Raw genomic sequence first — 25,987 nt, 5'->3', positions numbered from 1 at the left:
GACCATGGCGGCATGAGCGATTCGGTCACATCAACTATGGCACTCTCGCCAAGGTGGATGGACTTCCACCAATTGCAGGCAATGATCGTGTTTGCAACGCTTGCTTGGAGGGCAAGCAACACAGGGACAAGTTCCCACGAGAGGCCTCATCACAGGCCAAGAAGCCGCTCGAGTTGGTTCATTCCGACATCTGCGGCCCAATGTCAACAAATTCATTCGCAAGTTAATGGTATTCTCCTTTATTTTGGATGATTTCAGTCGCATGATGTGGGTATTCTTCCAAGCCAAGAAGCCTCAGGCTTATGAGAAATTCAAAGACTGGATGGCCCAGGTAGAGAAGGAGAGCGGGCAGGTAATCAAAGCCTTCCGCCGCACAGACAGAGGGGGAGAGTTCACTTCTACCGAGTTCAATGGATTCTGCAAGAAGCTCGGGATCAAAAGACATCTCACTACAGCTCACATATCTCAGTAGAACGGAGTTGCTGAGAGGAAGCACAGGACCGTCACAGAGACACGTGACAGCCCATCGAAGCAGGAGGAACCAGCAGTTTGCAGATATGAGGATTAACAAAGACTGCTCAGCAAACTGAAAGAGACAATGTACAGTACCTTAGCAAGAACTGAATGCAGAACTGAATGCAGGTTGGGCAGAGATAAAAAAGCTTCAGCTCCTCCTTTATTTCGAACAGAAAAGGTACGGGCAGCAGCTTCAGAAAGTCGTGGGCAGCTCCTTCAGCTCACGAAATCAGGGCAGAAATGGCAGGCAGATCTGCAGCAGTAGAAGCCACCTGAACTGGGACAACGGGTGCAGGTACAGCACTGGTACCAGGTACGTACGGACGACGTCGAAGTACAGGCGGCGTACGGTCAGCGGCGTACGGACGCCTGTACGGACGGCGCTGATCTGTCAGGAGCAACAGCAGGAGCGGGTGCAGACTTGACAGCAGGTTTGCACAGATCTGGAGCTCAGATCTGGCAGAAATGATGCGCAGATCTGGCGCAGATCTGGAGCAGAAACACGCAGATCTGTCGCGTAGATCTGGAGCGCAATGGCGGGGCAGAAAGAGGGGAAAATGTGAAGAGGGAGCGCAGATCTGCAGCGGGAGAGAGATCTGAGAAAAGGCAGACTGAGGGGAGAGAAGAGGAAGAAGAGGGATCAACCCAGCTCTGATACCATGTGGGAATATAGAAGCAAGAACTAGAACTAGAAACTGGAAATGAAATAACAAGACTGAAAGACTTGAGAAGAGTGTAGACAAGACACAAGCTAGACTGATAGATTAGAATGATGTGACCCATTGAATATATGGGCCAAAGTACAAGACCATGAGCAAGAGTGCTTATGGGATAAATGTAGAAGTGCCACATGGCACACACTCAAGACATAAAGACTAGACTTAGACTTAGACTAGGAAATAGTACACTTAGTGTGCACTTATCTCCAACATTCACATCCTTAACAGAACCAAGACCAAGGCTGTTAATGACAAGACTCCATATGAAGCTTACTATGGTTAGAAACCAACAATATCTCATTTACAGATTTTCGGTTCTAATGCATTTGTTCATGTGCATAAAGATGAGCGGACGAAGCTTGATTCCCATAGCCGAAGATGTATCTTTGTGGGATACAGTGAAGAATCCAAGGCCTATCGTCTTTTCAACCCAGAAAAGAAGTAAAACTTCAATTTGGAAAGTTTGGATCAGCCCGATATACGAAAAGCACCAAACAAGATAGAAACCACCGAATAGGATCCGAATGTCTCCACACAGAGTCGCAAAGCGTAGAAATTATCAAACGCCGAACAAGATTTGAATATCTGTGCATGTAGAGTCATAGAGCACAGAGAATACCGAAATACACAGATCACACAAGAGAATGGGAATATCCATATATGCAAAGTCGCAGAAGCCAAGGAATGTCGGGTTGTGACCTCAGGAAGACAGAGAAACTTTCCTAACCATAACTATCTATTAACAAGCACAATATTCGCCTAAAGCTTAACAACAAGAAAAGAAAGTTGCAAACAGAGTGTCCTAATCTCCATAACAAACAAAACAGCGACCAATAGATCCTTATCAACAAGGAGGTGATCTTTGAAGAGTCAGAGCCACAGCCTACAGAAGAGGTTCCTGAACTTCCGTCATTACCCCCACCCAAGGTCGCCATCCAATGCAGGCAGAGATGGATGCCATTTTGAAAAATGACACCTGGGATTTAGTGCCCCAACCAACCAAGCTGAAGGTAAGTGGGACTAAATGGGTGTACAAGCTTAAGTTCAAGTCAGATGGGAGCTTGGACAAGTACAAAGCGAGATTGGTGGTAAAAGGCTATGCACAGTCAGAAGGACCTGACTTCGAAGAGACCTTCGCCCCCACATCCAAGATGGTGACCATTCAGACAGTCATTGCCTTGGCTGCTCATCACAGTTGGCCTATTTTTCAGATAAACATCAAGTCTGCAATTTTGAATGGAACCCTGAAGGAGGAGGTATATCTGGCACAGCCACCACGATTTCAGATTCCAGGATCCCCATCGAAAGTCTGCAAACTGAAAAAAGCCTTATACGGGCTGAAACAAGCCCCAAGAGCTTGGTACCAACGGATAGACGTTTTCTTTCAGAAGATCGGGCTTCAGTGGAGTCCATCAGAAGCAAATCTTTATCTCGACACAGAGGGGGATTTGCGGCTGGTATTGATCCTATATGTGGATGATCTCATCATTACAGGGGATCATACGAAGAAGATTGCTCAGGTCAACAGACTTCTCATGGAGGAGTTCAAGATGACTGACTTAGACATACTTCATTACTTTCTTGGGATTGAGGTGAAGCAGGGAAAGAGCTATATCTTTATCTCACAGAAGAAATATTGCAAGGAGCTGCTCAAACGCTTTCAGATGGAAGATTGAAAAGCAGCAGTGACTCCCATGGAAGCTGGTCTAAAGCTGAGTGTGCATGATCCATCTCAGCCAGTCGATTCATCACTGTATCGACGCATGGTGGGGAGTTTGCTTTACCTCACCAATACTAGACCTGATATTTCCTTCTCAGTTGGATTGCTCTGTCAGTTCTCCGCCACACCCAAGAAGGCCCATTGGGGCGCACCCTGCAGGTATGAGGGTGCTGAGGTACTTGAAAGGTACCTCCACCTATGGCATCACTTATATGAGAGGCATTGAGTTGGGAGGTTTCTGCGATAGTGATTGGGCAGGTGATAGTGATACCTGGAGATCGACTTCTCAATATTGTTTCTTACTTTCATCAAGAGCCGTGTCATGGCTGAGTAAGAAACAACCTATTGTCGCTCTTTCATCTACAGAGATAGAGTACAGGGCTGCTTGTACAGCGGCATGCAAAGTATTTTGGCTCAGATGGATCTTGGAGGACATAAACGTGGCCCAAGAAGATGCGACGGTGATTATGTGCTATAACAAGAGTTGCATAGAAATCGCCAACAACCCCGTGTTTCACGCACGGACGAAGCACATCGACATCCACCTACCTGGTCTGAAACCCGCGCAACAGGAAGATGATGGCGCGGCATCCTAGGCGCCTCTTGGAGCAACAGGCGGGCAGCATTGGGGACTGCAGCAGCAGCCCATGTGCTGGGCACATGGGCCTTTAAAAAAACCTGACCCAAGCCGGCCAGATCAGCCAAAGAATGGCCGACCCAACTTGTCGGTTGGGGGGCCTACAAGTCAGTGCCTAGATCTAGGAGCTGACTCCTTGGTCGGCCACTTTTGACAAGACCTGACCCGCTTATAAAAATCCCCCCTCATTTCTCATCATCAGCATTGATAAGCCTTGCACCGGCAAGCGTGCTAGGGGAGGAGAGAACACTCTGCTTTTGTTGACAGAAGCCTTTATGTCTTCTCTGCTCATCTCTGAGCTTTTGTAAGCACACATCTGTGGAAGAATATATCTGAGTTTTGTCTCTATCTCTCTCTCTTTAAGTGTTGTTTGAGCCGCGATCGGGAGGGAGAGGAGAGAGTGATTCTGTCCTCTACTTTCCAACACACAATACAAAGGAGAGAGATCCAAAGTACCACCAGAGCGTGGTCCTTTGATCTTACCACAAGGTACTTCTACTATCTACTGGATATCTCTAGAACACTAAGCTCGAGCATAGTAGACTCTCTGTCCAGAATGACCCTCTCCACCTTGCTACCTATAGATTAGCTGTAGGCTCACGGAAGTAAAAGGATGCACACGAGTGGAGCAAGAAGTGAAAGCCGTCACATCAACTAGTAGAATGAAAATGAAAGTACAAAGTACTATAAAAGAGAACCCTAGGACCTGGTACCACTAGTACTAGGTGTCATAAGACACTAAAAGCATAGTTACCAGGGAACAAGAACGTTTTGCGAACGGGGGGGCAGAACGGGAACATTTCGGGAAGGGGGAACGTGGGAACGGGAACGGGAATGCCACATCATAGACACGTCATCAAATCACATAAAAAGGAGTAGAAGGGGAGGAAGGAGAGGGGGCTGAGTAGCTGAGTGGCTGAGTGGAAGGGGGTGGAGAAGGGAGTGGAAGGGGAGGGAGCTGAGTGGAGAAGAGACTAGAAGGAGAGGAGGCTGAGTGGAAGGACAGGGGCCTAAGTGGAAGGATAGGAAGGATAGGGGGCTGAGTGGCTGAGTGGAAAGGGGTGGAGAAGGGAGTGGAAGGGAAGGGGGCTGAGTGGAGAAGGTTCAAGGGAGTAGAAGGATAGGGGCTGAGTTGAAGGGAGTGGAAGGATAGGGGGTTGAGTGGAAGGGAGTGGAAGGAGAGAGAGTAGAAGGGAGTGGGAGGAGAGGGCTGAGTGGAACGAGAGGGAGTAGTCATTCATAGCTTACCTGCACACATTAAAGCCTATGTGTGTTTGGCAAATTGGCAACAAAAAACATTCATGTCTTTAAGTTTCCTGACGTACCAAGGCTTCCAATGCTCAAAGCTCCTCTTCCCAATTGAACTGTCAGGATTCTGATCCATAAAATTGAGATACAATCCGTTTACTAACCCAACATGCAAGCCCCCTTTTTGCACTACTATGAGGAAAACAAAATAAAATACAGTACGTAATTAATCAACCTACGGCAAAACAAAACATTTTCAACCCATTGTTATTTCATAATCATGTAGGTTAGTAAAGGTGATTGTGAGGGGTGTGCGCGGGTAGGTTAGCGAGGGTAGAGAGTGGGAAAACCCCCCGTCGGCGGCTATATATGTTCCTGCGCAACCCTAAACTAGGAATGCCAAACCCTAGACGTTCCGGCCGTTCCCTGGCCATTCTAGCTGCATTTCCTGACATTCCCAAAACTGGGAACGTTTCTTGGCGTTCCCAGTGGAATCCCGGTGGGTGCTCCTCCTGTGAACGGCGTTCCCACATTCCAGGAAGACGGAACGCTGTTCCCTGGTAACTATGACTAAAAGTACTAGGTGACCTAAGTGCCAATAACTAAAGCTACATGACACATACCAGGGCCCGAGCATCAATACGACCGGGAGAAGATGGCCTACAAACCCCCCTCCATGGTATGGGCTGAAGTATTCTAGAAACGTCTCAGAATATCTTGTATTTTCTGATCATGGTGGCACATGTTTATCCAAAAGGATATAGCCACCTATGAATGTACAAGGTATGCCAGATCATGTAATCAAGGGAACCAAGTGTAAAGCCTGTCAAAAGACTTCAAACTTGGGACAAGGAAGTGCCTTTGTAAACATATCTGCTATGTTGTCCTTTGTGGGAAGGTAGGACAACTCTATGTCTCCAGCTAACAACCGCTCTGAAACATAATGATAGTGAACTTCAATGTTGGTACGCACATGAAACACTGGATTACGCGCAATGGCCAAAGCACTCTGGCTATCAGTGTAGACCATAGTGGAGGATGTCTAATGAATACCAAGATCTGTAAGTAACTGTCGAAGCCAAACAAATCTGTAAGAGACTGTAGAAGCCAAACACACTCTATTGTAGCGGTGAAGGCTGCCCTGCTGTACTCAGCCTCACAGTTGGATGTGGCAACACTTGGTTGCTTCTTGCTGAGCCAAGAGATACATGAACTGCCAAGCAAAAAACAATTGCCAGTATGTGACACTTTGGTGTCAGAACAACCTGCCCAATCACTTTCCATGTAAGCATGCATGGTAAGTGAACCCTGATCACCATAGAAGAGGGCTAAATCCTGAGTGCCTCTTAGATATCTGAAGACTCTCATCCAACAGCCTGCTGGTAAAGAGTGATATCACATGGTGGGCTCCCATCATGAGCTGAAAATTTGAAGCAAAGGTCCACTGGAGTAGAGATTGGCTTGCAATCCTCAAACTAAAAACAATCAAGGAGCTGTCCAATACTATGACATCATGATACCCCCCTCGACATGAGCAAACTGAATGCCCAAATAATAGTGCAGCTGTCCCATGTCTGACGTTTCAAAAGCTTGCTGCAAATCAGCCTTGAAAGCTGCAATATGCTGAGTATCAGGGCCCGTGATCAGCATGTCATCCACATATAAAATCAGCACTAAAAAATCAGATCCGCTCCCACGGACATAAAGAGTGCGCTCTGTGGGGCTATTCTGAAAACCAAGGGACAGTAAGTGTGCATGAATTTTAGCATACCATGCCCAGGGTGCCTGCTTCAAACCATAAAGGGCTTTTCTCAGCCAACATACCTTGTTTTCAGAGCCAACAACCTCAAAGCCAGGAGGTTGTATCACACAAACTTCTTCATGCAGATCCCCATGAAGAAAGGCAATCTTGATGTCAAGCTGGTGCACTTGCCAATGGTGATGGGCTGCAATGGCAATGACACATCTAATAGTAGTAATCTTGGAAGTGGGAGCAAAGGTCTCCTCAAAGTCAATGCCTTGTTGTTGGGCATACCCTTTTGCAACAAGACAGGCTTTGTGCCGATCTATGCTGCCATCAGATTTCCTTTTTAATTTGTAGATCCACCAAGTACCAATGGCATGCTTGCCGGGAGGGAAATCTACTAATTCCCATGTGTCATTTTTTGCGATAGATTGTAGCTCAGCTCTCATTGCATCCATCCACTCTTTGCTGTCAAAAGCATCTTTATGGCACAAAGGCTCTTCATTGCAAGCTGTAGCAAGGAGTGCAAACTCAAGAAAGTGACCATGCATCTCTCTATTCCCTGATCTTGTCCGGGCAGCAAGAGGTTGATCTTGTTTGCTGTCCCTCAATGTGTCAAGAAGCCATCCGGGAACTTGCCTTTGCTGTCTATTGACAACTCTTTCTTCAATCACTGCATCATGAATAGTGGGATCATTTTGTGCTAGAAGAGGAACCTGCAAATCAGCATGGGGTGCTGGCTGATCATTGCTTGTTGGAGGGCCTGCAGGAGGCTCATGTTGCTGGTCAAAGTCCCCCTCTGAGGGAAGCAGAGGTAACCAAGAGTCAAAGGCATCAAACATGTCAACTTTTGGCTTAGCTTTGCAGTCCACAAGAGGAGAAGCCGAATGTTCAGCAAAGATTACATCTCTACTGTATCTTCCCAGTAATTGGTTGATACAACCGATACCCTCTACTCTCCTGGCTGTAACCAATAAATATGCATTTGATTGCCTTGTCATCAAGCTTATGTCTCAGCTGAGATGGTACATGAACATATGCAAGAGACCCAAAAACTCTCATGTGTGAAAGCGAAGGCTTCTTGCCTTTCCATGCTTCATAAGGTGTAACAGTCCTCAATGCCCTTGTAGGTGATCTATTCAGCACATAGTTGGCACACATCACTGCATCAAGGCAAATTTTATTGGGCAAGGACTTGGCCTTAAGCATGCATCTGGCCATCTCCATAGTGGACCTGTTCTTCCTTTCAAGAACAGGATTATGCTGAGGAGAGTAAGGAGTAAGTAGTGCATGAGTGAACAATGCCCCATGAAGACAAAAATGCATCAAACTCCTTTGACATATACTCTCCCCCACACTTCAGATTGTAGGATCGATGAATAGAAAGAGAGAGAGAGCAAGGTACAAAGAGTCGATAGAGTCTGCCGTCACGTCAACTAGGATAATGAAAAAAAAGGAGTACAAGGTACAAGTACCTAGACCTAGGACTAAGTGTCCTAGGTGTCACATAGGACTAAGTGTCCTATGTGGCCTAAAAGGCACTAACACTACAAGTGCCTATATTTATGCCTACAAGGCACATACCATGGCCTATAGGGCGTCACTAGAACCACCAGGAGATGGCCTACAAACCCCCCTCCATGGTATGGGCTGAAGTATTCTGGAAACGTCTCAGAATACCTGGTATTTTTTTGTCATGGTGGCGCATGTTCATCCAAAAGGATATAGCCACCTATGAATGCACAAGGGATGTCAGATCATGTAACAAATGGAACCAAGTGTAAACCCTGTCGGAAGACTTCGAACTTGGGACGAGGAAGTGCCTTTATAAACATATCTGCTATGTTGTCCTCTGTGGGAAGATAGGACAACTCTATGTCTCTTGCTGAGAACCGCTCTCGAACATATTGATAGTGAACTTCAATATGCTTGGTACGCGCATGAAACACTAGGTTACGTGCAATGGCCAAAGCACTCTGGCTGTCTGTGTAGACAATAGTGGAGGATGTCTGGCGAATACCAAGATCTGTAAGTAATTGTCGAAGCCAAACACACTCTACTGTAGCGGTGAAAGCTGCCCTGTACTCAGCCTCACAACTAGATGTGGCAACTGTTGGTTGCTTCTTGCTGACCCAAGAGATACATGAATTGCTAAGCAAAAAACAATTGCCAGTATGTGACACTCTGGTGTCGGAACATCCTGCCCAGTCACTATCCGTGTAAGCATGCATGGTAAGTGAACCCTGATCACCACAGAAGAGGGCTAAATCCCGAGTGCCTCTTAGATATCTGAAGACTCTCTTCACTGCCTGCCAATGCTGTGAACTGGGCATGTGCATGAATCTGCTGAGCTGAGATATTGCATACTGTAAGTCATGTCTGGTGTGACATAAATAAATAAGGCATCCAACAGCCTGCTGATAAAGAGTGATATCACATGGTGGGCTCCCATCATGAGCTGAGAATTTGAAGCCAGGGTCCATTGGAGTAGAGATTGGCTTGCAATCCTCAAACTGAAAACGATCAAGAAGCTGTCCAATATACTTGGACTGAGACATCATGATACCGAGCAAACTGAATGCCCAAATAATAATGGAGCTGTCCCATGTCTGACATGTCAAAAATCTGCTGCAAATCAGCCTTGAAAGCTGCAATTTGCTGAGTATCTAGGCCCGTGATGAGCATATCATCCACATATAAAATCAGCACTAAAAAATCAGATCCACTCCCACGGACATAAAGAGTGGGTTCTGTGGGACTATTCTGAAAACCAAGGGATAGTAAGTGTGCATGAATTTTGGCATACCATGCTATGGGTGCCTGCTTCAAACCATAAAGGGCTTTTCTAAGCCGGCGTACCTTATTTTCAGAATTAGCAACCTCAAAGCCAGGAGGTTGTGTGACATATACTTCTTCCTGCAGATCCCCATGAAGAAAAGCAGTCTTGATGTCAAGTTGGTGCACTTGCCAATGATGATGGGCTGCAATGGCAATGACACATCTAATGGTAGTAATCCTGGATGTCGGAGCAAATGTCTCCTCAAAGTCAATGCCTTGTTGTTGGGCATACCCTTTTGCAACAAGATGGGCTTTGTATTGATCTATGCTGCCATCAGATTTCCTTTTTAATTTGTAGACCCACCGGGTACCGATGGCATGCTTGCCGGGAGGGAGATCTACTAATTCCCATGTGTCATTTTTAGCAATGGAATGTAACTCAGCTCTCATTGCATCCATCCACTCTTTGCTGTCAAAAGCATCTTTATGGCACAAAGGCTCTTCATTGCAAGCTGTAGCAAGGAGTGCAAACTCAAGAAAGTGACTATGCTGTCTATTCCCTGATCTTGTCCGGGCAGCAAAAGGCTGATCTTGTTTGTGGTCCCTCAATGTATCAAGAAGCCATCTGGGAACTTGCCTTTGCTGTCTATTGACAGCTCTTTCTTCAATGACTGCATCATGAATAGTGGGATCATTTTGTGCCGGAAGAGAAACCTGCAAAACAGCATGAGGTAGTGGCTGATTATTGCTTGGTGGAGGGCCTGCAGGAGGCTCATGTTGCTGGCCAAAGTCCTCTTCTGAAGATGGCAGAGGTAACCAAGATTCAAAGGCATCAAACATGTCAACATCTAGCTTAGCTTTGCAGTCCACAAGAGGAGAAGCTGAATGTTCAGCAAAGATTACATCAATACTGACAATAATCTTCCCAGTATTTGGTTGGTATAACCGATACCCTCTGCTCTCCTGGCTGTAACCAATAAATATGCATTCGATTGCCTTGTCATCAAGCTTATGTCTCAGCTGAGATGGTACATGAACATATGCAAGAGACCCAAAAACTCTCATGTGTGAAAGTGAAGGCTTCCTGCCTTTCCATGCTTCATAAGGTGTAACAGTCTTCAATGCCCTTGTAGGTGATCTATTCAGCACATAGTTGGCACACATCACTGCATCAAGCCAAAATTTAATGGGCAAAGACTTGGCCTTAAGCATGCATCTGGCCATCTCCATTGTGGACCTGTTTTTCCTTTCAGAAACAGGATTTTGTTGAGGAGTGTAAGGAGTAGTACAGGAGTGAATAATGCCCCGTGAAGAGAGAAACGCATCAAACTCCTTTGACATATACTCTCCCCCCCTATCTATGTTGAGGGTGACAAGCTTGCATCCTAATTCATTCTCAACCATATTCAGCCACCTCTGAAAGCATGAGAAAACTTCAGATTTGTCTTTTAAAGGATATATCCAGCAATATCTTGTGAAATCATCAATGAGAGTCATGAAATATTTGTACCCTCCAATGGCATTTGTCCTCATTGGGCCACAGACATCACTGTGCACTAGCTGCAATTTCGTTTGTGAGAGTTTTGGACAATTCTTTTGAAAAGAAAACCGATGCATCTTACCCAAAAGACAACCCTCACACACATGTTTGGAAACTATGTGAGTTTGAGGTACATCATTTGCCATCTGCTGTGAATGTAGCTTTGCAAGAGCTCTATATAATTGAGATGACCCATTCTCTCATGCCAAAGATGAGTTTCAGCAAGCTGTGAATTTGAAATTGCAAATGCTTCAATAGAACGTGCAGCTGAGTGGTGATCAAGGTGATAAAGTCCCTTTTGCAAAGTGCCACTGAGAAATATAGCATTGTCATCACGAAGATCATAAACTAGGCATCTGTAGCCATCAAAAATCACTCTGAAACCTGAAGTAGCAATTGCTGAAATCGAAATCAAGTTGACTTCAATTCCAGGCACAAAAAAAACATTTGTCAGAGTGACAAGATGGTTTGAAATGGATGGGAGCTGCACATCTCCAATTCCTTTTACAGCATATGAAGCATTATTAGCACATGTGGCAGTCCCCCCTCGAGGTGCATCAGCTAAAGAGTGAAACAACTATCTACAAGATGTGACATGCTTGGAAGCACCACTATCAAAGTACCAAGACTGAGCATCATTAGCAGTAAAGAATGCATCAGCTTTGGAGGGATCAAATGAGCAACGGACAACCCATGCCCAATCATCCTGAAGAGCATGTGCATGTGAAGCATCTTCTGGCTCATGGGATTCAATAGCATGAGAGGCATTGCGAATCTGATAGAGAGAAGCCAATTTATCCCAAGCATCCTTTGCTGTCCTGCAAAACCGGATGTGTGGAATAATGATTCTCTTGCATGATAAAGCAATGCATGAAAGTGCATTTGCATCTCTTGCATCCCATCTTGACTATTCCTGAGTTGGAAGAGTAGTAGCAGGAGTGCTAGAAGATGAGGCATCAGGAGGAGTACCCCCTGCAGAGGGACCAGCAATAGAGGCAACCACTGTAGCATTGGCTGACCTCGGATCAACCCCACAAACAATATTCCACAAATGCTTTGCAACAAGAATATCTTTCATGAGATAAGACCACATCAGATAGTTGGTGCCATCCAACTTATCATCTTCACGAAGAACACCAAATAGATCTTGATTGTTCCCAGCCATAGCAAATGTGATACCCTGAAAGAGACCAAAAAACCCAAAAAGCCTCAAGGCTATCACTGCAAAAGCTGGCTGTCCAAAAATGACAGCAAATATCTGCAAATTTCCAACCCAAAACAAAGGGCAAATGCAGATCTGACCCAAATGTGACTGTGGCAGGCAATGTTCACTGCAAAAACAGCAAATCTGGCAAAAGCCCCAAATTTAATGAGGGTAAATAGGCCAAATGCAAAAAAGCCCCAAATTTTGCTGAGATTTTTGCAAATGTGACCCAATGTATGATAATCTGACTCAATGTCCTGCAGAAGTGACTCAAAGTCTGAAAATCTGACTCAATGTCCTGCAAATGTGGCTCAATGTACTGCAATCAAAAAGAAATTGCAGACCAAACCCTGAATCTCTAGTGTTCTTGCAAGAAGTTGCAACTAGAGGAGATGAAAGGTATTGAAAGCCCCAAATTTGCCAATGTCCTGCAAAAGACTTCACACGTGCCAAACTTGTACGGAACTCTCGGGACAAGTACGAGCTGTACGGACAACTGTTCTGTGCGGAACATGTACGGTGCAGTTGTACGGATGTACGGAGCAAGTCCAATGTGCTGTGTACATACAATCATATGGATCTAGTACAATGTATGGATGCAAGTACGACGCACATATGCAAGTATAGTGTACGGGTGTACGAATGCAGAGTGCATTGTATAATTGTACGACGACGCAAGTACGGAGCTGTACAATGGTTGTACAAAACGCAAGTACATAGATGTACTGTGGTTCAGGTACGGAACTGAGTGTACGTCTGTACGGCGGCACAGGTACGAAATGCAGTACGACGAAGTACGAAAGTACGGCGCATGTACATTGTTTGTGCAGGATGTGTGTACGGGCGTCCGTACAATCTGTACGAATGGAGGAGCAGGTAGGTTGAGAGGAGCTGGTGCAAGTCCAGGAGCAGGAGACAAGTCAAACGTGGCTCTCATACGACTGTAGGATCGATGAATAGAATGCGAGAGAGAGCAAGGTACAAAGAATCGATACAGTCTGCCGCCACGTCAACTAGGATAATGAAAAAAAAGGAGTACAAGGTACAAGTACCTAGACTAAGTGTCCTAGGTGTCACATAAGTGTCCTATGTGGCCTAAAAGGCACTAATACTACAAGTGCCTATATTTATGCCTACAAGGCACATACCATGGCCTACACAGATTTGGCTTTTAAAGCATATACAAATATCTTGTGAAGTCATCAATTAGAGTCATGAAATATTTGTACCCTCCAATGGCATTTGTCCTCATTCGGCCACAGACATCACTATGCACTAGCTACGATTTCCTTTGTGACAATTTTGGTCAATTCTTTCGAAAAGGAAACCGATGCATCTTACCCAAAAGACAACCCTCACACACATGTTTGGAAACTATGTGAGTTTGAGGTACATCATTTGCCATGCCCTGTGAATGTAACTTGGCAAGAGCTCTATAATTGAGATGACCCATTCTCTCATGCCAAAGATGAGTTTCAGCAAGTGTAACTTGGCAAGAGCTCTATAATTGAGATGACCCATTCTCTCATGCCAAAGATGAGTTTCAGCAAGCTGTGAATCTGAAATAGCAAATGCTTCAATAGAAAGTACAGCTGAGTGATGATCAAGGTGATAAAGCCCCTTTTGCAAAGTGCCAGTGAGAACTATGGCATTGTCATCACGAAGATCATATACTAAGCATTTGTATCCATCAAAAATCACTCTAAAACCTGAAGTGGCAATTGCTGAAATTGAAATCAAGTTGACTTTAATTCTAGGCACAAAAAGAACATTTGTCAAAGTGACAGGATGGCTTGAAATGGATGTAAGCTGCACATCTCCAATTCCTTTTACAACATAGGAAGCATTATTAGCACATGTGACAGTCCCCCCTCGAGGTGCATTAGATAAGGAATGAAACAACTCTTTGCAAGATGTGACGTGCTTGGAAGCACCACTATCAAAATACCAAGACTGAGCATCATTAGCAGTAAAGAATGCATCAACTTTGGAGGGATCAAAGGAGCAATGGACAGCCCATGCCCAATCATCCTAGAGAGCATGTGCCTGTGAGGCATTTGCTGGCTCATGGGATTCAATTGCATGTGAGGCATTGACTATCAATCCTGCTTTCTTTTTCTCCGAAGCAATGTGCTTCCTGCATTCTGAAATTTCATGCCCTGGCTTGCGACAATAGTTGCATCTTTTCTTCGTTGACTTATCTGCTGTATTTTGAGATGCATTGGAGGAATTGCCACTGTTAGGCGCATATTTAGGCTTGCCCATAGGCTTGGAAGCCTTACTTTTTCTTGTCTGCTTTGAAGCAAATGCATGATCAAGAATAGTAGCTTGCCTATTAGCACGACTTTGCTCTTCCTGCAAAAACAAAGTGACGAACTGATCAAAGGAGTAGTGGTTTGGATTACCCATGGCCACTAGTCGAAGGGTTGTAGCAAACCCTTGATATGTATCTAGCAGCCCATTCAAGGTGGTACTGACAAGCAGAGAATTTGGCACCACCTCATCAATATTGGCAAGTTGTTCCATGAGGTCCTTGACCTTTGTCATGTATGCATCCATAGAGTCACCTTCATTCATGCTGACTTCTTGCAATTGCCTTCTTAAATATGCAACACGTGCCTCATTGCGAATCTGATAAAGAGAAGCCAATTTGTCCCAAGCATCCTTTGCTGTCCTACATGACCGGATGTGTGGAATAATGATTCTCTTGCATGATAAAGCAATACAGGAATGTGCATTTGCATAAACACTGACAAAGTGACCCAAAAGATAGCCTCAAGGCTAGCAATTGCGAAAAAATAGGACTTGCTGTCCAAATCTTAAAAAAATCCCAAAATAAGCTGTAATTTGCACATATGATCAAATGGCCTGTAATTTCTTGCCAAATTCACTGCAAATCTGAAAGTATTGTGCAATCTACCTGCAATAGACCCAAAAGCCCCAATTTGTAGAGTAAAACTGAGCCAAAAATGGCAAATTCAGGAAAGCCCCAAATTGTTTGCAAATCTGCAATTTACCTAGAAAATCGTAGCCCAAATGCAAAAGCCCCAAATGTCACCAAAAAATTTACAGATCTGCTGCAATGTCTGCTCCCGGACGGTATGGAATGTACGGAATGTACGGAACTGTACAGACGCCGAAGTGCGGAAAAAAGTACGAAAATCCGTACAATTGTACGGACAGGTTCTGACATGCTGTACAGACAGACGTACGCAATCATACGGACAGGAGAGAAACAAATTTGGTCAGTTGACGCACCGCACCGTACGGGAATCTATACGACATTACAGATTGTACGGAATCGTACGGACGGACAGCAGGTCACGGGGTCGCGTCGGAGCTGTGCGGGACGTCTGGTAGCTGAGCTTGATGATGGAGCTGAAGTGTGGGAGCTGGAGCTAGAAGCAGGAAGCTAGGAGTAGAGAGCAGGTCCGGGAAGGAAGTGCTCTGATACCACTGTAGGCTCACGGAAGCAAAAGGATGCACAAGAGTGGAGCAAGAAGTGGAAGCCATCACATCAACTAGTAGAATGAAAATGAAAGTACAAAGTACTATAAAAGAGAACCCTAGGACCTAGTGTCCTAGTGGTACCACTAGTACTAGGTGTCATAAGACACTCAAAGTACTAGGTGACCTAAGTGCCAATAACTAAAGCTACATGGCACGTACTAGGGCCCAGAGGGCATCAATACGACCGGGAGAAGATGGCCTACATCAGCCTAGGTGGGCAACCCTTCTAGCTTAGTCTGCAGCTTCTCTAGGTCTCTTGGTCCTCCAGGGTATAAGCTCCAAGATGGGTGGAAGTCTGCTCCTTGCTGCTTGTGTGAAGGCTGCTCCAGAAGATGAGTTATGAGGGCACTAAGGCCCTCCCTTTATAGGCCCCCAAGGGACTGCCAAAATACCGACCAGTCAGCCTCATTCTGGCCGACCAGTCTACTGCAGGTCCCGCCCTTAAGGGCTCTCAAAACCGGGACAAAAGCCCTTACTTCAGTGGCCAACCTGCAGCCCTAACCAGCCGACTTGTGGTCTGCCTGGTTGGCTGCCTATAAGGCCTATATGCAGGCCCAAAGCCTGCCCTATGCAGACGCCTTTTGCCCTGCCATGCTGCACCATGTGCCACCTCTGCTTGTGTCTCTGTACGGCCTGTTTCCAGGGTCTGATGCAGGCCCCGACCCTGGCCATAGCCCTTGCCTTGCTGTCGTATTGCAGATGTACCTGCTCGCTTCTGTCCGCCTCTGTCTGGAGCAGCAGAGCTCCAAACAGCCCCAAACCAGCCCAGAACTGCTGCGACCTGTCAGCTCCAGCCATGTGGCCACCTCGTACAGGATTACTCCACCAGAGGCTCCACTCTTGGCCAAGTAAGTCCATGGATATGCTGCCCATGTGGCAGCCTTTCTACCTCTCTTTTCTTTGATGTGAGGTGTTGCCCATGTGGCAACCCCCTCTCCAGGCTTTTCCCTCTGGGCAAATGCCCTAGGTCTCCCTCCCTCATGCTCTCCTCAGATGGGGGCTTACAGATGGAGAGGTGACCTTTCCAACACCCCCTCTCACCGACACACCTTGGCTCCATGCCAACACGTCGATGACGATGCTCCAATAACTCCCTGGTCGTAGTCCTCTGGAATCTTTTACTCGCTTTTCATCGAGTGGCTCCTGCTCCACCAAGTCCCGTTCCGCTTATGCACACCATCCTGGCACACAAGTCTGTTAGAAAGGTAGCATGAGCAAGAGCAAGTGAGCAAATGGGAGCAATAGCAAGTATGATTTCATTCATGAGTAGAGTTACATATAGTGTAATGCCCCTGAGTAGGTGGCTCTAGATCCATGATTATCTCCCTGATTGTCTCCATCAGTAACACCCCCAAGTCCTCCATCAAACTGGCCACCAAGTCCCTAACTTATCTCAAACACACCTAGATGGGTGACACCTAATTGATGAGTCACCTGACACACCTACCATGGTGCTCACTAGCACTCACACCATGTCCTACACAAGCACTAGCACACTGGCACACACACACCACATGGCCATGTCCATAAGTGTCCCCTAAACATCACTTTATCCAACATACCCCCCCTTAAATTGATGACCTTCTACCCTGGCAGTAGACAATGGGATACTACATGGTTTTCATGCTCCTGACCTTGTTCTCACTCCAGTTGCATCGGCAGTAGACTCATGTGGACACCCTAGCTCCACCATGATCTCACTCCAAATCAAGTTACCTCGGTTTACAATAAGAGAGTCCAACCAGTACATGTGTCTTTAGGTGTCACCATAGGACATATGACTCAAAGCAAGCAAACATGATGGAAATAACATATCATTTTAGGATGGACTATCCATGGCAAAGCACCTTATTGACTCAATCACACAATATAAAACTAGGTGATAGGCCCCCTGGATGAAATCTCCCTTATTGATGACAATCATATCATCACAGTAGACTTCATACTTCTTGTTGCTTGGATCCTTTTCCCATAAGACCTTGTCTTTCATGACATCTTCTTGCTCTTCTTTAGGACAGAAGAAATCTCCTTCTCCATACGTGTGTAGATTGCTTGCCATAAATTCAGAGAAACCTAATTGCTTAGCATAATAATAACTAGTGGGTTTCTCCCACACCCGCTTCAGTGGTGTCTTCTTGATGACCTTGTACTTGGGCTATTCCCCCTTCACCTTTAAGGGATCCATAATGAGTAGGTCTTACTTTCAATAAAAAGTAGTGTCTAAACTCTTACAAGATTTGATTATCTTTTTTAGGAGTTTGGAGAATCAAACCAAAACAATCATAACATCAAATGCGAGGTAGATACTCAATGCATTTCTGGAAATCAGAGTTTAGGGAGCTAAAACACATATATGAGCAAACTTTTGGATGGTCAATTGTAGGAAATAGTCAAACTTTGACCATTACCCCCCAAATTTCCCCAAACTGAGAAATCAGAGAGTAGAGGCTGAAATTGGAGAAAGAAAGAAAGTTTATTAAAGTCTTCGGAAGACCGATGGGTCTATGAGACTGTGAAAATCCTGATACAACGAGCTGTGGTAGTGGAGCTACTAAACGAGCGTCCATAATAATGCAAAATGCAAAATGCCAAAAATGCAGAATCGCAGTACTAAGTCCTAAGTACAACATAGTCATGTCGGTGGTCGACTATATATCAATCTCAGCATCATCATCAATATCATCATCATCCCCAGCAACAGCAAGATATCAAGATGGATGAGGCAGTGGAGGCATGAAGTCGGCAATAGAGTGATGTCGGCCACTCAGAGGTGCGGTCCTGGCACGTCTCTTGGTCGTAGCTCTACGTCTAACCAAGGCTACTGTGACCCCCGTTGGTCGGGCTCCAACTCTAAACAAGGAGGGGATGTCTCCAAGTGTGATCTGTGTGTGGACCCTCTGTCTAAGCTGTCAGGTCACAGGCTCCGGGTCATGGTCATGTCGAGGCCTCGTCTCGTTGGGGTCCATGTGATCTAGCTGAAAGAACTCCGTGATAGAGCTCTGAGAGGGATCAACCGAGGAAGAAGTCTGCTCCTGTCTCCGTGCTCGAAGTATCCCCTCGTGGTGTCTAAGTGCCTCATGAATGAAACCTGCCAAACACCGCTGGTCTGGGTAGGAGAGGAAATGGGCTAAAATCCCATAACTATCTCTGAAGAGGCAGTGGAAACGTCCTCGGATCTCATAGTACACAGGACACCTGAAGATGAAATGCTCCTCTGTCTCAACCTCCTGTATGTCACATAGTGTGCATATGCGCCGCTCCCTGGGTAGTCGCTCTAATCTGCCGCTCTCGATGCGAAGTCTGTGTGAAGAGACCCGGAACTGCCCAAGAGAGATCCTCATCGAGTGGGGTAGGTGAATCTGTGTGTATCCAGGTGGGTCAATGAAACCCTCCGCTGTGATATGTAAGAAGTGATCTCTGTAGAAGCTAAGCTTCACTCGGAGTTCACTCGGTTCCAACCGGGTCCGAAAAGTGTGTAGCTATAGTAGATCCTCATGGATAACCTGGTTTACCTCGTGTGATAAGAGGGGAGAGAACGGAGCATCCATGCTATACTGGAAGGGAGGTAGTCTATCCATGTGGAGTCCCAGTCGCTCAAACCATCTCTCTGTACGTGCATACCAGCACCTCTGATCTCCTCCTGTTGCAAGTGCCATAGAAGAGGATAAAGCTATCCATGGTAGCCTGCTACGCCCCGAGGTATGGTGCATTATTCAGAGGGCTTTTGAGTGGAAGAGATTTGCCCCCCCTGAGTAGGTGGCTCTAGATCCATGATTATCTCCCAGATTGTCTCCATCAGTAACACTCCCAAGTCCTCCATCAAACTGGCCACCAAAGTCCCTAACTTATCTCAATCACACCTAGATGGGTGACACCTAACTGATGAGTCACCTGACACACCTACCATGGTGCTCACTAGCACTCACACCATGTCCTACACAAGTACTAGCACACTGGCACACACACACCACATGACCATGTCCATAAGTGTGTCCCCTAAACATCAATTTATCCAACAAGGTCCATCTCTGGTAGCACCTCCTAGCACTACCACCTTCAGTCACGTCCGGATACGAGGGATCACGCAAGACAGCACCAGCACCACTACGACGCCCATGGAGCAGGCGATCACCTTTGTGACCACTACCATGGGGGTCCCCGACCATGGCATAGAGGGAGCATGGCGTGTTCGGAGAGATCCCAACCGAGAGCAGCCCCTAGTCATTCGCTTCAAAGACTCACATGCTCGACTAGCGACACTCCGACATCGAGCCACTCTACGAGAGCATCCCACCCTGTCCATGGACGAGGATTTGACTCCACTGCAGACTGAGGAGTGACGAGTTCTTTTGCAGCAGAGGGATGTTGCCCGCAAGGAGGGAAAATGGGCCGTGCTCCGAGTTGGTAGGTTGTTGACTGGCACCCGTCGGGCTCCCACACGTACCCCTTAGGGAGATGGGACCTATGAGACTCACATTTCTGAGACCCTAGATTGCACCATTTGGAACTGTAATGGTACCTTATGGTCGGACCTAGGGAACTTCTCGGAGTCTTTTACACGGAGACACACCAACCCAGAGCGTCCACTACCGATAGTCAGTCGCTACACATGGGAGTCAGCCTTCAAGGGATACAAGAGGAGTTCGAGGATCAGGCGGGGTCGCAGTATTGAACAGGTCTTCCCTCGCTGGAGCCATCTCCATTGAGAGGAAGGACGCACACTCTCGATTCATGTGGATCCGGATCCGACGTACAAACACCCGTGACCTTTTCCTAGCAATATGCTACTTCCCGCCAAACACATCCCACTTCGCCAGAGTGGCACGAGAGGAGGGTGAGACATCATATGCACCCTTACCTCAGGATATCCCAGACATTTCAGCCCGCGGGAAAGTTCTCCTTGTTGGGGACTTCAACGCCAGGACGAGCACGCGTCGGGCATTTCGAGACGACTATCATGCTGAGCACGTATGACCAGGACCTTATCGGATCAACACGGGCCTGTTACACCATATGGACACACGCTCCTTAATCTCGGCAAGATGCATGATCTCATTGGGATCGACACGTTAGCCCCGATCCTAGCAAAGCTATTCAATGACGCTGTTTGCCTTGGCTTCCCCCGCACCTGGACACTCAACACCATCACCCCCATCCACAAGGCAAGGGATCCCATGGACCCGAGTAACTACAGGACTATCAAGATTGGACATGTGATGTCCAAAATCTATGCAACTGTATTGGATGCGTCGGTCAGCTTGTTCACAGAGATGAGAGGGCTCAAAGCAGAGGGTCAGGCCGGTTTCAGGCGAGACCATATACCTCGAGCTCGTCTCATCACACGCCTACAGACACTGGGATTTGATCAGGAGATCATCTGGGCAGTCATGGCACTGTATGAGAGTCTCAGGCCGAGTTCAGACAGGCACAGGTTGGACAGATGAGATCTTGAGTACCATAGGAGTCAAACAGGGTTGTCCCTTATCACCGACCCTGTTTGGCCTCTACATCGATGAGCTTGAGACTTTCATGGGGGTGTTTGCAGGGACCGGTTGCTCACTTGCTGAGATCATCATCAGGATTCTTCTTTATGCAGATGACGCGGCACTCTTGTCGTCCACACCCGAGGGGCTCCAGCGACACCTGGATGCACTGCAGGCTTTTTGTTTATCCCATGATTTGGAGGTCAACCTTGGCAAGACCAAGGTCATGATCTTTAACACCTCTCGAGCAAACATGCAACGGAAGCACATTACTTTTACTTTCGGTGGGTCACCAGTTGCGATCGTATTCTCATACACTTACTTTGGGGTCATCTTCTCCGACCCGATCTTCACGATGGGACCAGCGATGCAGGCAGATTGAGCAGGGGATACGCCTCACTGGCTCGACTAGAGAGACAATGCTTCCACTCCCACTTCCATGACCCTCGGACCAAGGCTCTTCTCTTCGACTCCTTGGTCAGACCAGCCGGTATGTATGGCAGCCCTTGTTGGGGGCCTGACATGTCAGAGATAGAGTGGACATGGGTGGAGCGCCTACAAATCCTCATGCTCTCACGAATGATCCGAGGGAAACCATCTGTACCACATCACATCATTCAGGCCGAGTTTGGTGCTTCTCCACTCCAGCTAGATGCAGCCTTTCAAACCATTATATATCTACACCGGGTTAGATCATATAGGGACTGCACATCAGGGAGACAGAGGTTGCCATGGTTGGCTCATGGAGGTTGGCAGCAGAGGGAGACGAGCGATGTTGGTATGCACGGACTCACAGATGGTTTGTGAGACTGGGGTTCCACATCGATAGGATACCTCCTTTTCAGTACAGTTTAGATGCCCCTCCGGTACTCCCACCCACCATCCCGATCGGGCCACACACCAACTAGGTCATTCGTGAGGATCTCCTGCAGCTACACACCTTTAGGACCTGGTTGGAGCCGAGGGAGCTTCCAGTGAAGCTGAGTTTCTACAGATATTATTGTCTTCGTATTTCGGAGGAGGGATTCATCACACCACCGGGATACGCTGAGCTTCATATGTCTCACTCACTACGGATCTCCATCGAACAATTTCGGGTATCATCACACCACCTCCGCATAGAGAGTGGCAGAGCAGAGGGGATTCCTAGGGAGCATCGCTTATGCGTATTGCGCGACTGTCGAGAGGTCAAGTGGGAGGAGCATTTTATTTTTGGGTGCCCAGTGTACTACAAGATCCGAGGTCGCTACCACTGCCTCTTCAGAGACAGCTCCGGGCTCCTTTCCAAATTCCTTGCCTACCCAGATCAGAGATGCCTCGCGGCCTTCATTCACGAGAAGGTCCGATACAAAGAGTACTTACTTAGGCGACAGGGCTTGGCCACATCATCAGACACCTCTTAGAGCAGGATCACAGAGTTCTTCCCATCGAGTGACATTGATCGTCCAGTCTCTAGCCGCAGACGTGACAGAGACCCTGACCCAACGACCACAGCACGACACACGAGACATCAAGGGGACACACAGATCACTCTCGGAGACCTCCCATCATTGTTTAGACCTGGGATACGTCCCACGGGAGTCACGGTGGCTCTAGTCTTGCGTCGAGCCTCTCGTCCAGGAGACCGAGACGTAGAGCACCCCTTGACGGGCACCAGCGTCCCATCACTGGCTATGCACCAGCTAAGGCGACATGACATACGGAGGATTCCGCTCCGCTCCAGTCCTTTTCTTTTCATTGTTACATCCAGATGTATTTGATTTGATTATGTATGATTAGACTTAGGATTCAGCATGGGTGATGATGCTCGTTTCATAGCTCCATCCTTACTATGACTTGTATCAGGTTTTCTTTCAGTTTCATAGACCCATCGGTCTTCCGAAGACTCTAATAAAATTTCTTTCTTTCTTTCTCATACTCAAGACACTAGGACCAAGCCTCTCTTGTTTGACAATTGGGATATATGGTAGTCCTTTTTGGGGGCCAAATTTATCTGAGACATACTTCTTCCATGTCGAGTCCTCTGCTGCCCGAAGAGCCCACCCATCTTGCGGGGGTATGCTCTACAAGGTTAATCGGAGCTACAGCATGATGGACCTCCTCCTCCTCATAGAGCTTGTCTTGAATCCTCACTCCTCACTAGGGAAGCCCTTTGTGGCTTCTCCAAGTGTAGGACAATGGGGGGGTCATCATGCCTCATCACGATGCCTTTGGACACTCCTCTATACAGCCCAATCCCTAACATAGAACCTGTTGAAAATCTCCAAACAATCATGGGATCACTAGCCAACGTAGACAGAAAGGTTTCTTAGAAGCCGGATGAGCTCTGGCTCCCACCAAGATTCACGACCCCGAATGGTGAAAATAAGCTGCTCCCAAGTGCCTCACTCTATCGTTGGCATGACTAGGAACAAAGCACCTCCTTGCTTGTACTCCTCAAACTCTAGATTGTTGAATCACCTCTAGCAATCCAAGAGTCCACATTGTTCTATGAGTTGTCACTAGAAGGGCCCCTCTCTCGGCAACATGCTGGTGCATAAATATTGAGGATCCCAATACCGTCATCTCGTAGTTGGATGGCCATCCACACTGATCGGCACCGTATCAACTCTCCTTGTCCCGACCAAGGCTTGCCCAAAAGAAACACAGTCTCCGTTGCAATGGCCTACCACCAAGGACCAAACCTCGAGACCTCAACCTAGGAGCACACGTGACACATCCATGTTTCCTAAGGTTCGTTGCTAAGAACATATGCTCCCGAATCAAAACATCTACAAAACACCTAATAGTGCCTTGTTGCAACTCCTATCTCATAATCAGACCGTTGCGGCTGCTGCTGACACAATCACAAGGCTTGGCTAGCAATAGGAAGCCACCCCACCACGCTTGGCCTTTCAAGAGATTTTCAACTCATGACAGCTGTCTAATCCCTCAATGGCAACCCCAATCACTCCCTTAGACACCTCGTACAAAACCTTGGACAAGGGCTTGAGCTTGAAATTTGCACCCGCAGCTCCCAGGCATCATTCATGACACAGACAAGTTTTGTCCAACAGAGCAGCATCTCAAACATCATCTTCACTTTCTGAGAAGCCACCAAGTGGGCATGTCGCTCCAACCAAGTGTTGATTTTAGGTGTCATGGGGGAGCCATTTTCTCTCCTATGCTCAATAAGGAAAGGTTACCCCTTGGCCCTTTCTTGTTCTCGTTTGTGGCAAAGGCATTGGATATTTCCTCCCCAAAGGCCGACCCCACTGTCCGGCCTAGTGGGGGATACACCTACTAATGCAACAAGATGATGAGCTCGTGGACTCAAAGTTTGCCGATGACACGGCCCTTTATATGGAGGGCGCCGCTGCCAGCCTAGAGAGGGTGAGACACCTCCTAGAGGTGTATTGCACGACGTCAGGAGCCAAGATCAACTAGAGTAAATCAATACAATCGTCATAGTATCGGAGGTAGCGCTCCGATGGGAGGTTGATCTTGGCTGCAAATGGATACCCCAAGGCCAGACAGTGCGTTGCCTAAGTGGGTTTTGACACCTCAACGGATAGCCCTTGTCACCATTTGGTACTACTCTCAAGAAATAAAGTATAATCTTTATTAGAGTTGACTTTGGTCAAAAATGTTGCCTTTCGTTAACTAAGAATAAGTTTAACTGTCTTACTTTTGCTTTGCATTGGGTAAAAGAGAACTGTGGGACGCCCACAAGGGACTAGGATTAGTCCAAGGACTAGGAATGCATGTATTTCGCTAGCCTTTAATGGGTTAAAGTGTTGGTATTTGTATAGGACTTGGAAGATGCTAAAGGCTCAAAAATGATGGAGCAACTGGCAAAAAAGCAAGTCCTACAAGGCAAAAAGCGCCAGGAAAGATGGCGGGATTAAAGAAGGCCCCACAGGGTTCTAAAAAGGACTTAAAAGCTACCCCAAAGCAGGCAAAAGCAGGAAAGCTCAGTTTAAAGTAGGTCTAGCTTTTTTTAGGCCAAGTCTATAAAAGAAAGGGCCTCAAAGCTTCTAGATTCATTCAAGAGTTATAATGCTCTTCACGAGCCAATTGTACAAAGCTTATTTCTACTGCAATAAAGACCTTCGGGGGGAGGGCCCAGCCCTTATTTCTGGGCCCTAAGGAGATGTACTATCTTCTTCTCTCTCTCCCTCTCGCCTTCTCCTGATGTGAATCATTCTTTCTATTCCTCCATGCCCTCCCACTGTGATGCGATGATTTTAGCATAAGATTCCTCTTCTATTTGCACGTGTGAGCTGTCTAGAAAGAGAGAACTTGTTGCGATTAGTATTTCAGCCATCAGAGGGCTGACAAGCTGCTGCGATTAGGGTTTCCTGCATCCCCCAGTGCTCCAAAACTTGCTGTGAATTGTTCCAGCTGGCACGCACCCCAAGGTTTCTTCTGGAAGCTGTACGGGCTGTGGGTGCACCTCCTGAGGCCCAGTTGCTGATGTTCTAGCCTTTTTCTCTTGTTTCTGGCCTCTACACCCGTGAGCTTTGCTCTCCTTTCTGTTCTCAGCTCCCAGAATCTCTCTCTCTCTCTTTTTCTCTCTTTTCCATTGGCTGGGAGTCATTTCTACACCCCTGAGGGCCTAGGCAGAGGATACATGCAGGAAAAGAGCTTGCCCCTCTTCCATGGACAGCGGGTATGGATATTCTGACTTCCTTTTGGATTGCATTTGTCATTTTTGAAGTTGTTATTGCTTTTGGGCCCTCTCTAGGCCATTTAGGTTGTAAACAGACACCCAGCCACAGAGGGTGTGCCTGGAAAGGTGCTAGAGGGACAGTGTATTGCAGTTCTTATGCCTTGAGGCTATTTGAACACTTTCTGGGACTTGAGGAATGCATTGCCACTTTCAGTGGGGCACGGTCAGTATGGAATG

The 25,987-nt window shown here is 46.9% G+C and overlaps 1 protein-coding gene across 1 annotated transcript in view; it reads right to left on the bottom strand.

Moving 5' to 3' along the window:
• Positions 1-25,987, bottom strand: part of LOC147883677 (Mo25 family protein) — a 79,102-nt gene that overhangs the window by 48,349 nt on the left and 4,766 nt on the right. The window lies entirely within an intron of this gene.

Source organism: Dipteris shenzhenensis, chromosome 28 (assembly GCF_047967505.1).
Source record: "Dipteris shenzhenensis isolate YYH24624 ecotype China chromosome 28, Dip_SZ_1.0, whole genome shotgun sequence".
NCBI classification, from domain to species: Eukaryota; Viridiplantae; Streptophyta; class Polypodiopsida; order Gleicheniales; family Dipteridaceae; genus Dipteris; species Dipteris shenzhenensis.
Note: the sequence above shows the minus strand (reverse complement) of the source record. Positions and strands in the feature narration are given on the sequence as shown.